The sequence below is a fragment of the Manacus candei genome, unplaced genomic scaffold (assembly GCF_025592945.1).
Source record: "Manacus candei isolate 608988 ecotype Guabito, Panama unplaced genomic scaffold, ASM2559294v1 h1tg000023l, whole genome shotgun sequence".
NCBI classification, from domain to species: domain Eukaryota; kingdom Metazoa; phylum Chordata; class Aves; order Passeriformes; family Pipridae; genus Manacus; species Manacus candei.
In genome coordinates this window covers 10,789,483-10,803,456 of record NW_026138071.1, presented here as the reverse complement: position 1 = coordinate 10,803,456, position 13,974 = coordinate 10,789,483, and the positions used below count along the sequence as shown (strand labels likewise).

The 13,974-nt window shown below is 36.5% G+C and overlaps 1 long non-coding RNA gene across 1 annotated transcript; it reads left to right on the top strand.

Moving 5' to 3' along the window:
• Nucleotides 1-945: 945 nt before the first annotated feature.
• Nucleotides 946-9,733, top strand: LOC127471090 (uncharacterized). Its single transcript, XR_007904559.1, has 3 exons — nucleotides 946-1,092; nucleotides 3,608-3,684; nucleotides 9,492-9,733. It is a non-coding gene; the product is annotated as an uncharacterized LOC127471090 (long non-coding RNA).
• The last annotated feature ends 4,241 nt before the right edge of the window (nucleotides 9,734-13,974 follow it).

Genomic DNA, 13,974 nt, shown 5'->3' with positions numbered 1-13,974 from the left:
TTAAACAGAGGCTTTTTTATCTAATATTCATTGCATGTTTTTAAATTAGTTTCCTCTCCACAGTATTACTATCTAGAAAAGATAGTAAAATTATGTATTATCAGTATTGCCTACTTTTAAGAAATAGCATTTTATTTTGTCAGATACTGAATTGATGATTGAAAATGAGTAATAAGAGAAAATGAAACATATTCTATGATGGATGATTATCAATGAGCATATAAAGAGGGTATTATGTAAGAAATGTAGCTGCAGGGAATAAAGATGAGCTGTAAATGATGAAGACTCTCAGACAGTGGGTATAACCAGGTTGATTCTCAAATCTAGTATTACTATAGCCCATTTTCATACCCATAGTCCAGCAATGATATTTATTATCTGTGATAGAACTTCATATAAACACCTTCAGAGAAAGACAATGCATAACTCGAACACTCCTGGGTATGCAAAGTTCATGAACTGCCCAATCTTGAGTAACATCTCTTATTCCAAACTTATTAATCAAGTGTTCCAGTTGAAAAACCATACCATCACACCATGACACAGAAGAGAGAAAGAGTAAACAAGGTTAAAGTATGGCAGTGGTATTTGCTTTTAATTTTTCTTTGCCATTTGCTAGATGCCTTGCTCAGCTTTAAGGTAACATGTCGTGGTGCTTTAAATCTAGGCAGCAAACATCTGAGAAAGGATTGCATCTTTACAGAACTTTTTTTGAAAGAGGCAGCAGAGCAAGTAGAAGACCTGACAAAAGGGAAAAGACAGAGAGCTAAAGGAGCACAAAAAGAAGCACACGAGAGATCTTTTCAGTGAAAAGGATCCCTGAAAGATCTCTTCTATTAAGACAGTTGAAGTAGTAAAATGTATTTAGCAGGTCAGTTGTACCTTCTTTCCTACAGTGGCACTCACTGGCATCTATCCGTATACTGGTACTACCTGTGCCTTGGACATACAAAGATGGGAAGTCTTCTACTTCTCTTTGAAAACCCAGGAATTGTTCTGCTTTCATAAATATTCACAACAGTAGCATGAAACTCCTGAGTATGGTTTGTTTGGACCCATTTACTTCAACTTCATCACAACTTAGTAAACATGGTGAGTCCATTTCTCTTTCTACCAGATATTGTCAGAGAATTGTTAATGGCTTCTGCTTACAAATGTTATACAAGCTGGAGGAAAAAGAATAGACATATTGGATATTTTATTTTACATATTTATAGCCTATTGAAATAGTAATTGTGAGTGCTGGTGCAGGTGCTTATTTGATTAACTTGATCTTGTTCATTTGGCACATTACACTTTGTACTCTGCAAGCAATGTCTCTTTCACTCCTGTTTAATTTATGGATCTGCTCTCCCCTGCATGCCACCACCTGTGGATTTGTCAGGATTTAGGTCACAAGCTTATATCCTTCCTAATCAATTCAGATGTTACATTTCCCTCCTAGTGCTGTTTCTAAAGGCATGCTAGTAATGGACATATTTACTTCCCGTGTTTCCACATCACTTTCATCCTTCAAGAATTGATTAAGCTACCACAGGCTGATAAATTGTTCCAAATAAGAGTAGGCAGAATGACAGTGAAAATATTTTCAGATTTGTTGCTTTCTGCACAAGGGACAAATATTTAAGAAGTTACTTAGAATAAGAAGTATTGTCTGTAAAATATTGCAAACTAAAATTAAACTAAATGTGTATATGAAGTTAAAGAACATGTTATAAATAAAAAACACTTTTCCAAACATTTTCTGGCCCCTGACCGTGGAAAGGAGCTGTGCCTTTCCAAGTGCTTTATGCTCAGTTTCCCACAGAGGTTATCAAGCTCTGCTGCTGCTGACCAATAGGTTAGAAATCGTACAACAAAAATAGACTTGGGCAAAGCGAGGTATTTACTGACTTATGTGTCAGAAAGAGAAGAAGTAATTTTTTTTTTGATGACCCAGAAAGCTCAATTTCTCATCAAGATCAAACAGTACAAAACTACAGAACTCGATGGACATCATGACATCTCTCTAAGTTAAAAGTTTTGAACTTTATTGACCTCTGCAGATTTTAAAACGTTAAACATTATTTCTACAACACTCAGTTTTTGAGTAATTTCTAAGTGTATCTTTAGAGAACCTTTCTTCTTTTTTTATTTTTTTTTGTGGTGTGTGCCTTTCCTAGGAATGGCCAAAGGTCATTTTTCTTGGTTCTTCATCCTTGGTGTGGTCACTTAAAAACACAGTGTGATTACAGATAGCATCTGCATACAGAAGGCAGAGCTTCTCTGATTTTCTCTGCCTTCTGGAGACATGAGCCAAAGAATAGTCAGTCTGCTATAATACTGAATTTACAAGATGATAAATTCTGCTAAATCAGAAAATTATCAGAAAGAAATACAAAAAAGATGAAATCTATCTGTTCAGAATAAAATTAACAGTTTTTAAAAAATGAAGTTAGTCAAGTTGTTTCAAAATCTAGTTTCTTCTTGTAACCACCACAGCTTACAGTGCACTATGGAAAGTGTAAAAAAAATTAAAAATCACACTCCTCTAAATCCTCCTAAAAAAAAAAAGAGGGAGAGCAAAATGAGACATAATTTATTTTCATAAACCTTAATGTTCTTTCATCAGTGCCATTTTCAATGTTGTATGTGGACTCAGACATAGATAATTCTACTACTACAAGTAGATTTATATTACAGCATTAGCACACTGAAAGAAAAACCCAACCTGATGCTTTTAGTTCTTTCAGTTTTCCTGAAGTGAATGAGATTGTTCTCCCTCTACTCCATTTCTTAATTACAGGCTTATTTGTAGAACTTCAGTTAGCACAAAATAAAATATTTCTCTTTTACTTCAATGGTCTTTTAATGAAACACCTAAAGGCAAAACTGTGTCATATCTGCAGTGATACAGGTAGAAGTTCTGAAAATATCTCAAAAACTGTCAAATGCCCTGTATTTTTAAAAGTCTTTTTTGTTATGCACCCTTTTCACTTTCTAGACTTCTACAATACCTTTTAAACTGCTGTGTATATATTCAAGTTTTTAGGGGTATCTATCACCATGTAATGATGGAAGTATGATTGTGTTAACAGAAAAAAAAAAAATTGGACTTAATCTTGTAAAGAAAATGTGCTTTGTGTTTTTAAATGGCCCTATTTAAATGCTTCCATGTTCCAGATACAACTTTCAGAGTTTTAGACTGCCTTCCTAGGAACTTCAGTCATTCTAGGAAGTAGCAATTGATGCACTGTTGAAATAATTTTTTCTGTTAGCTAACTGTGCTCCACAAAATATTCAACTCTTCATAACAGATGAAAAGTGTCTCTTTAAATTAAAAACACAACAGCAAAAAAACAGACAAGAAATCTTTTTAATAGTGAGGCAGAAAGAACATAGAGGCAGACAATAATCAAACAAAAATGAGACCCACATCTGAAATCATTGCAATTTGTTGAGGACAAGTGATCCTAAAAGTGCATAGAACTGTAGTCCATCCCATCCCATCCAGCCTGCTCAACATTACTTTATATGAGATTAAACTCAAATTTAACTTTTCGTAAGGAACAGGTGACACAGAAGTTTCAATTTTCCAGCTGATCTGTCCTGCTTTTTTTTTTTCTAGGAAGTTTCCTTGTTGCCATAGCTCAAGTAGTAGCTTCTCTCACTGTGAGGAAAAGTGGATGATTCTACCATTTTAAGGTGAGAGCCTATTATAGATTATTTCCTCTGCTGTCCACACCTCCAAATAAAGAACAAAAATGGTAAAGCTGAATCGAGGGCAGAAGAATAAAAGAGTTCTCGAGGATTTGTTAAAGAAAAATATTATCATTTGTTATTTGGAACACATTCAAATGTTTGACCAAAGCATAGTTGCTTAATTAGACAAGTAGTGAAACAAGTTGCAGGGACCATTAGAGAAACTAGTGAAATTAGAGAACTAATGGGCATGGTGGAGGAGAAGGTCTGAAATATTGTCACAAGTGAGAGTCATTTGTGCTGATTTCAAATCCAGTTTTGCTGAACACCTTGAGGTCGTGCTTTCCAGAACCACTTCTGGGAGAATATGCAATGAAAGTGTAATGATGTAACTAACACCTAGAAAATAGCTCAGAGGAATTGAAGGACTCCAGGTAATAAACAGGAATGGAATGTGAATCACTGCCAATTCACTGATGAAACAGGAAGTAACAGTGGTACATTATGGAAGAACTTCGTGTGTATCTATCTATCTATCTATATATCTGTGCATGTGTGTGTATGTGTGTGTGCATATATATATATATATATATACGTGCACACACATACTGTACTGCAATAGTTCATGGAACTGTTTGTGAACAAAGAAGCTTTAGGAAGCTTCATTTCTATCATCAGAACAGCTGCTTTTCCTACTGTAAAGCATTGTAAATATCAGTGAGAACTCTGTCAATGTGTCCACTTTCTAAAAAGGCAAAAATTTAATACATCTTCCAAACTGTGACAAACCAGTCCAGTTTAGAGATGAGCTGAATAAGAATAACTAATGTGAGAGGAGGATTGTTTCTTCAGATGATTTATAAGGTACCTGTAAAAAGCTGATAGATTTGCTTAGCACAGAAGAAAAGATTTCCTACTGAAGGAAAAGAAAAAGAGAATGTGAATTTTTATCAAAAACTATTCTTCAGTTCAAGTCCCAGAGAAAATGTGGTCTGTCCTTGTGGAATCTTTAGACATTAGAATGAATTCATGAAAACAAAAGAGGGGAATATATGTGTCAACAAAAAGAATGAGTTAAGGAAGAAATGAAACCAAAGGCTGACCATACAGCACTCCCTTCAATAGCAAGCTTTTCAGCAAGGGGAATTTTTCAGACAGCCTGTGTACTCCTCATTCACTTCCATTCACCCAAAATTACAAATGATGCAAGTGCTAACAGGATACAAAACTGACCTACAGTTGTCATGGGGTTTCCATTCTTTTCCACACTACATAGCTATGCTAAATTAATATAAATTTTTCTGACAGTACTAAGGGAAAAAAAGATGCTGCTTGTTTAGACAATTTTAATGAAAGTCTAACCTTTTACATTAAACATGGGTCGCCTTCATTTACTTTCTGCAGCAGTTCATATGTTTTTAGCAAAGGACATAGTTTACTGAACATATACCAGATTATTTAAATGAATGGTTTTAATGAGTTCTTCAAATAGGTTTCTCTAAAAAGTAAGCATGAAATTACTTTCCCAGCTGGGATGTTTTAATGTATTTCAACAAAAACATACATAATTACTTTCCAGCAAACATAAGTCGTAGTTGCTTTGACATTCCAATGCCTTTGAGTGCTAATAAACTAAAGTGGTTGTTTCATGGGAGTGATACACCAACACAGAAAATTGATGTTTAATATATTATTAATTTCTAAGAAACAGTTTTTTTCTTATAGGAAAGGGGAAGATACTTTTCATTTTATCACAATGGGACATCATTTTATGTCTAAATAATTAAAATATATGGACAGGCCTGATAATATAGACTTCAGTTAAAAGGCTGCAAACCCAGACTTGATTATTAACTTATTAATAATCTCAAGAGGGAAATATATCCAAGTTCCACTGGGATAAACTCAGGTGAAAGTAATTTGACTTCACTAAGTGATTTAACTTCAAAATTACTGAATTTGGTCCCTGACTATTTACTCTTTTTTGTATTCTTCATTGCAATATGAAGTATTAATTCCATTCAAATAAATAGGATTGGGCATAGTTCACCATTTAGCCACGAGGAAGAAAAATATGCCAGAAGTCTAAATACATTTGCAGCTGCCTATAATGATGTCTTTCACTTCTGAACAAGTAGAGTGTTCTTTATATGATTGATCTAATTGTTTAGCAGTGACTTCATGGTTTAATGTGATTTAATTGACCTGATTTCTCTCTATTGATTTTGTACACATATAAATAACAGCATTGCAATGGAAATGCAATGCAAATGAGACATCTTAGAATTTTTAATCAGCAGTATTTTGGCTTAGAATAAAATATATTTTTCATATGGATTAATGTAATAAAATGGGCCTAATCTTTAAAATCTGATCAGTCAAGAGAGAGTCCAAGCAGGGTTCCAACAGTTGGCAGTCTTTTACTGTGCATAAAGTTTTGTTTAAATTTTTAAGATTTCACTGTGATTTCTATGGCTTTGACTTAGTTTTACATTTAGCCATTTCTAATTTTGTTCTAACCTTCTTTGTGGCTTCTGGGTGAAACCACTACAAAAATCCAAGGAAAATAGATCAGCTCATTCCCCATCCTTCACTCTTCCTGCCCATGGAAATGTACTCCGGCTGGAAGAGATTGAATCTTAAGCAATCAGTTTGCTAAAACTTTTGCATGACCTTGCATTATATTGTGATATAAGTATTTTTTTGCATCACTCATTACTTGGTAGAACTACAATCAAAATGTGCCTTCTGAAGGCATACTAATACAAATGCTGTTGTTTTTCATGATGTCTTTTATCTCATGGTATAATATTTAACTACTAAAATACTTAACAATCATTAATATGAATAAATGCCTTTGTTACCTTTAACATCTAGAGTCTTTATCATTAACCAGATACACATCAAATGCTGAATATATATCTTTAAATACCTTCTGTATATTAATTTAAAATACAATACAAAGCCCAGGTTTTATACATGCAAAGCCTGAGATTTCTGTGGATCATATTTGTCTCACATGATATTATTTTTTTCCTGCTTATTGAACTGTTACCAGAGGAGGAATCAGTAATTTCTATATACTTTTTGTACAATTAGATCTTGTGCATAGATGTTGATGCCATTGTTAGTAGCGGCATCAGTTTGGCTCCAACTTTTCATATTACTGAAATATTCTGTCCTTTCACAGAAGACCTATGTCTATGGAATTCACACTTTTTTTTGAAACCTTGCCAGTCTTGCTTTCCGTCAGTGTTGCCAAGATTTGTAAGTGAAAGTCCTGAGTTTAAATATCCATACTTCAGCATCAGAAACCCTTTGTAGGAATGGCTGCATTTTTTGTAGTTTTACTTTCAAAATATTCTTTTTAAGTAAAAATGTTTGAAGTAATGCTTATATTGTGAAAGTCCTCTATGATACAGATTCCATTTTCCTACATTTCAAATTGATTGTATCTTGGAAACCTCAAGATGTTTTACAATGCTGGAGAAATAAATCCTCAAAGGCAATATAAATCTTATTTCCTAAGACAGCTACCTGAACAGGATAACAGAATTAAAGCTTTTCCACTTGAATTCTAAAGAAAGGGACTGCTCATCATGCTTTTCCACCCCTTGTGACTTCCTAGTTTATAACCACCCTCTGATTTTCAATGTTCTTTGCAAGGTACTGATGTTAACAGTTGTGATTTCTGCAGGAGTTTCACTGCAAGGAGGAAAGCTCTCCAGAGAGTACACCTCTTTTTTCACTTGCAGATTTCCAGAGAAAAAAATCATTTTAACTAGAGCTCTAGTCAAATGCATTTCATATGTAGCAGTCTTGGCAAAAAAATGACCAGGAAGAGGAAAGCAAGATCCTTGACTACTTTTCCCCCACCTCCTACTCTTTTTATTGAGCCTTTGCTTCCCTTTTGTATCAGAAATGACAATTTTTCACCTGGAGGATAACCTAGCAAAAAGACATATACTTGGAAATAATTTTTATGAAGTGTATCAGTGAAATGATAATACTAATGGTTGGTTTCTAAGCTGCATGTGAATTTAAAACATTTGCAGATGAAACAGTAGCAAATTTTGCAAAGGAACCATAACAAAATAATATTTAATTGGTGTAACAGTTGTAAGACTGGGAGTAAGGAATTCTTTTACTTCCCTGGTAAGTACTGTTTGAGTAAAAGTCTGCAATTCTCTCAAGAGAAGAATGCTGTTTAAGTAAAAAAATTATTATTTCTCACTCAATAAGGAACTCTTTGTTCAATAAGACTAAAAAAAAAACCTAATTTGCTCCTACAAGATTGATCATGTCTGCAATACTGAATGTATTTCTTCGTAGGAAAAAAAGTTGATTTTGCTGTTTTTAAAAAATGACTGTTAGATCCACCAAAAAGGTCTCCACCTTAAAATCACTTGAGTATGCCACTTAGCATCAGTCTATGACAATTTTTTATAGTCTTTAAAGTGCTTGATAATATCATAAAGTTTTAACCTTTATTTTATTGGTACCTGTTACTTTGTGTGTTATGTGTTTAAAACCAATGAAAAGATTTTTCATGAATCACATGAATTTTTATGTTACTGTTCACATAAAAAAGCTTTATTGTATCTTTTAGTAGCAGGATTTTGTGTATGAATTAAATAATTGTCAGTATGCATTTTTCTGAACTGTAGTTTCTGGACCAGAAAACCATGTTTAAGTCACTCTGGGCATTAAAATTAAATGGGTAAATTACTTGACTGCATCAACTGGCAGGGTCATCCTGCAGCAGAATACAGAGTTGTGAAATGAAGTATTAGTATATCTTTAATTTTGAAGCAGTGTAAAAGTTATTCAAAAGGGATTTTTTATTTACTTTAGTTTTAACCTGGTAAGTGAACAAAAACTGGGGAATCAAAATGTGGAAGGTTTAAAATACTTCATCAGCAACCAAAAGTTGCACAGACATTTCAGTTTTTATGCAGAAGAAGTAAAGCTTGATGAAAGACTTTTTAGCCACAAAAATGAGTCACCTTAATTAAGATTACTAACCTTTTCAGTATCTTGTACTTCTCTGAAGCACTTTTTAAGTTTCAAAAAATCTAGCTTCCTCCAAGACAGTTCAAAGGAATCACAGAAATTTCTCATTTCTCTGATGCCAAATAAAATTTGCAATTTGACCATGCCTGTCATGTTAATACCAATGAAAACCAATGGGTAAAGCAGGCCTCTCATTGAAAGGGAGTCAGTACTGCTCTACAAATAAGAAGCAATTGCTTTAGAAAGTTTTAGAATGTTTGTAGATAGTTTCATTTGGGAATTCTTCTCTCAGACCAAAATATGAGACCCTGAGATGAGTTCGGTTGGTTAGAGCATGGTGCTAATAATGCCAAGATTGTGGATTTCATCCCTGTACAGGCCATTCACTTCAGAGTTGGACTCGGTGATCCTTGTGGGTCCCTTCCAGCTCAGAATGTTCTGTGATTCTGTGAAATATCTTGGTTTTTTTCCTCCTCTAAAAAGCACTAACCAAACATGGTTGAATGCTGACTTTCATGACAGCTTGGCAAATAGCACCAGTCAGCAACAATTAAAATGATGCAAACCAATAAAATTATGCAATAAGGAAAGCTAGGGATGATAATAGATAATGATAATCAGTATTAACATATTGATCCAAACAGTCCACAGGACATCCACAGGAGCTGTGGCTGCCCATTCCCAGCAGGGCACAGCAGAGGGGCGGTGTGAGGTTGGGGAAGCCTCTCTGGAGCCTATCTCCATTCCTTCCCTCAAGGTGTCTGTCCCACCCAGGCACTCACCTTCTTACCACCCAGGGCCTCAAAGTGGCTCCGCAGTTCTTCCACAGTGACGGGGACGTGCTCCATCATCTGAGAGCTACCTGAGGTCTCATCCTTGGCCACGTCCAGCCTCCTGCTGTCTGATGGCACCTTCTCCAGGGTGTTGCTGCAACTGATCTTATCTGGCACCAGGGATGATGGAGCTGGTGAGTACCGGAGCATCAGGCCAGGTCTTGTAGCATTGGTGGACTCCCATCTCTGCTTGAGGAGCTCCACGGAGCCCTTCTGCAGGGGCAGGTCTGCCAGCTCCAGCGTGCCCTGCCAATGAAATGTGGACCTGGGGTCAATGGCCAGTGACACAATGCCAGCAAAGGCCACCACGGAGTGGCTCGAGAGCCCTTGTGGGTCGCAGGCTGGTTGCTGGGACAAATACCCCTTCCCAATGGAAAGCGACTTCCAGTAAGACCAGATCCAGTAAGAGTCAGTGAAAGGGTTCAGTGTGTTCATATAAGAGGAATATGTTCATTATAGAGTGAATTAAGGGTGATGTTCAGACATTTTATTCTTAGGCTTGACAACAGAATTGCTGTCTATCATGAATGGAAAAGCAGCAAGCACACAATTAGGGAGAATTCCAAACAAAGTGGGGTTAATGAATAAGTGCCTGGTAATCAGCATATGCTGCATGAAAGGTGTTGTGACAGGTGACTGCTGTTTTCTTTTAGATTGATACAGCTGTCTGTATTGTGGAATGAGTCACAGCATTTTAATGCAGCCAGGAGACAGAAGGGCTACTGCATTAGCTGAGAGAGTACTTGGATAGTCTGGAAACACAACCCAGGGCAGTTCTGCTAATTGCACTGTAACTCTTCTGTCAGGTAAATTGCTAAGTGTTGACATCAAATCTTTCTGATCAGTTGGCTGTGTTCTCACAAAGGCTTATTCCATCTTTCTTACAGTACACTTGGGAAGGAAAATTGCCATTCTGTCATTTTGCACCAGTTGCTGATATCTGCTCCTCTTTTCCTGAAATCAGCTCCCACGTGGTTTGATTTTGAGGTTTTCTGCCCTGTAGCAAATACTCAAATGTAAGTTTTTACCTCTCATTCGAAAGGAAATTTGAGTAAAAAGAATATGAATTTAAAACAGTAAAGAAAAAGAAATGTTAAAAAGAACTGAGACCCAACTAGTAACTAAAATCTCAATTCATTAGTACCTTCCTTCTCGGAAAGAGATTCTTGTATGTGTGCAACTGTCCTACTTCAAGTGAGTGTGCTTTTCCTAATTCAGGTGAGTGTGCCTATGCAATATCCACATTCTCCTATGTTTTGCTTCACTGATAGTGGGTCCTTTTGTTGGTTTCAGTGATTTTCAGGATATGTATTATGCCATCTTTCAAAAATAATCTGGAGTTCACCTCCTTCTCTCTCGCAGAAGCAAAGTAGCTTCTTTGACCCTTGTCTATTTTGGGACCTATAGCTGATAGATGATGGATAAAATGAACATGTTTGTTTTGATTGCATGATGTGTTGGCTGAGGTGAAATTGTGTGGAGATTCAGTAGCTTCTAAAGTTGGTGGTTTGCTGTGCTTCCCCCCTCCCCCACAAAATAGAGACTTGGTTGCAACATCTTCATTTGTGTCAGGAATAAGTTTGGTGTGTCCTAGATATCATTTGAGGTTTTCACATTTTATTACTGGTGTTGCTGATCTTCACAGAATCACACAGAATCACAGAATATGCAGAGTTGGAAAGGATCCACAAGGATCATTGAGTCCAACCCTTAGCCCAGCACAGGACCATGCCTGAGAGTATTGTCCAAACACTTCTTGAACTCTATCAGGCTTGGTGCTCTGATCACTTTCCTAGGGACCTATTCCAGAGGCCAACCCCCCTCCAGGTGAAGAACCTTTTTCTAACATCGAGCCTAAACCACCCCAGACACAACTTCAGGCCATTTCCTTGGGTCCTGTCACTGGTCACCACAGAAGAGAGATCAGTGCCTGTCCCTCCTCTTCCCTTCACAATGAAGTTGTAACTGCAATGAGATCTCCCCTCAGTTTCCTCTTCTCCAGGCTTAAAAGAATAAGTGACCTCAGCCACTCTGCAGGGAGTCTTGTCCTCCTGTTTTCTTTGGTTTGGAGACTCAAGTGTGCTTCTGTGGCCAAAACTGATGTGTTGGAGAGAGTAACATTGCAGTAAGAAAAAATTAAGTTAGCTAGTGAGTAGTCATTCTGTCAGAAATGGATGGTGGAATTTTTGTAAGGGAACTACCTAAAATGCTATATAACATTCAAAAGTAGGTCTTTGTGAATGCCAGCTATAAATATTTTGCATTAATGTGTTTGTTTTATGAGGTCAGTGATAGTACAGCATTCAAACACTGCAGTCAAACTGTAGGATTTCCTTTTTTGTGTTTCTTCTCTGGAATCTTTTGTATCTCGCTCCCCCTGATTTTAAAAGAGGCCTATGGTAATTCTTCATTGCATGTAATAAATGTATCCTTTTCCTGAGCAAACAGCTATGGGAAGGCCTGTAGATTTTTTGCACTCATGAGTTGCAGATATCAGTAAATTTCAGGGGTTTTTTTAAATCTGAAGTTGCTGGTAAATCTGTCTTCACAGTAGGATCATTGAAATGGTATTTTTTTTCTTGCACTTTAAATGAGATAAGCCCAGTTCTACACTTCACAGACTGTGTACTCAATTGGTAGGTGAACATATGCATGCAAGGAAAGAGCAGTTGAGGAAAACTGTATGTTGTGCTGTATGTTCCTTTGCCAAAATGGCTACCTGAATTTTCATCATATTCTTGATATCTTAAATGTTTCTTACATGTAAACTCTTTCATTTGTTCACTAGCAAAGCAGTAAACAGAAATTGAAAAAATAGTAAACTGATACAGTTTACTTGTAGAGCTATACGTGAATACTGTTGCTTGTATCCCCATCATGCGTATTGTACTGGTGAGTCCTTTCCTAACATTAGGAAACAGTCTGTTGTAAAATAGCTGCTATTTGCCACTGCCTATTAGTCTGGATTCCCTTCTCAATTAAAATAAACAGACAAAAAACCCAACACAACAAACCACAACACAAAAAAAACCCTTCAAACGAAAAACCCCCAAAATCTTTCAGGGACAAGATTTGATAAGATCCTTTCATGATCTGCCATCCTACTTCATACAACTTTTGCCTCTGAGACTTCCCTTCCTATCCTACCATGATTCCAGGTAATCTGCACTGTCAAGAGTCCCTGGCATGAGGCTCCATAGGCCATCTTAGGATAAATTATGAGAGAAAGAACAACATGTTGAGAATGAAGACTAGATCTCATTCAACCCAATGTTTTTTGCAAACCACTGAAGAACAGCCCTTAGGATCCAGAGGAAGCTACAGAACAAAAAGCAGCTGACCCCTTAGTTTATGGCAATGCTGGGAAGGGAGGCAGGGGGGTGAAAGAGGAGACCAGTAGCTGCACAAGCTCTCCTGTAAATCTAGTCAAGAACAGAATAAAATAGTTCAGTTGGAGGGGATCTGGAGCAATCATCTCGTCCAACTGCAATATTCACTGGCCACATTACTAAATCTGTTTTGTGCTAAGGGCTCTTTATATCTGCACATGACAGGTAGCCTCATGCTTCTGACACCATTACTTGAAAAGCTTGCAGTTTCTTCTGCAGGTAAGTAGAGCCTCCAGTATCTGTAACATTTCATTTACATTTCAGATCCTTCTTAACAAAAGCATCTCAAACAAGTTTATAAAGAGCTAAAATAGTTCTTGATTGCTAGAACATATAAAGCACTTCCAGATTCCTAGTCATATTTTGAGAAAATACGTTATTTGGGGCTATCATTTAACATGCCAACTTTTATCCTGATACAAATAGGGATAGCTAAATAATAAAACTTTAAGAAATGTTATTTCAACTCTGAATTATGACAGACCCTGTTCTAGCAAATATAACAAGGTTTTGGTATTTTAAGGTAAATCACACTGAAACAGCAATTCCCATAACTTACCAACAAAATCAACACATTTTATCATCTAATAAGAGAGGACTAGAAAGTGCAGTATTCATATTTGTGGGATTGAGGAAAGACTTGTTTAATATTTTTCCTCTTACCCCACCATTCCCAATTATTACATAAGCAGTATCAGGCCTCACACTAGAAAGCCTATTTACAGAAAGAAAAAAAAAGACCAAAAAGAAAAGCATCAATTGCGTATTTGTACGGAGCTTATCTTACCACTGTGTTCTTCTCAGTCAAGTTTTCCGGTTGTGACTCCACTGCATTCATTGTGTGCCTGTTTAAAGGAAGACAGTTTTAAACATTCTCTTAATTCATTGGTCTCATTTGACTAACGAACATGAAGCTTGATAGACACACGTCTGATAGTAGTTACGAGACACCAAATCTCTTACGTGCTTGCATTGCCAATGTATTATTTAGTGAGGCATGGAGGTAAAGTATGCTTTCTGCCATACCTCTGGCTGTGCTGCGTGTGCTCACCTTACAC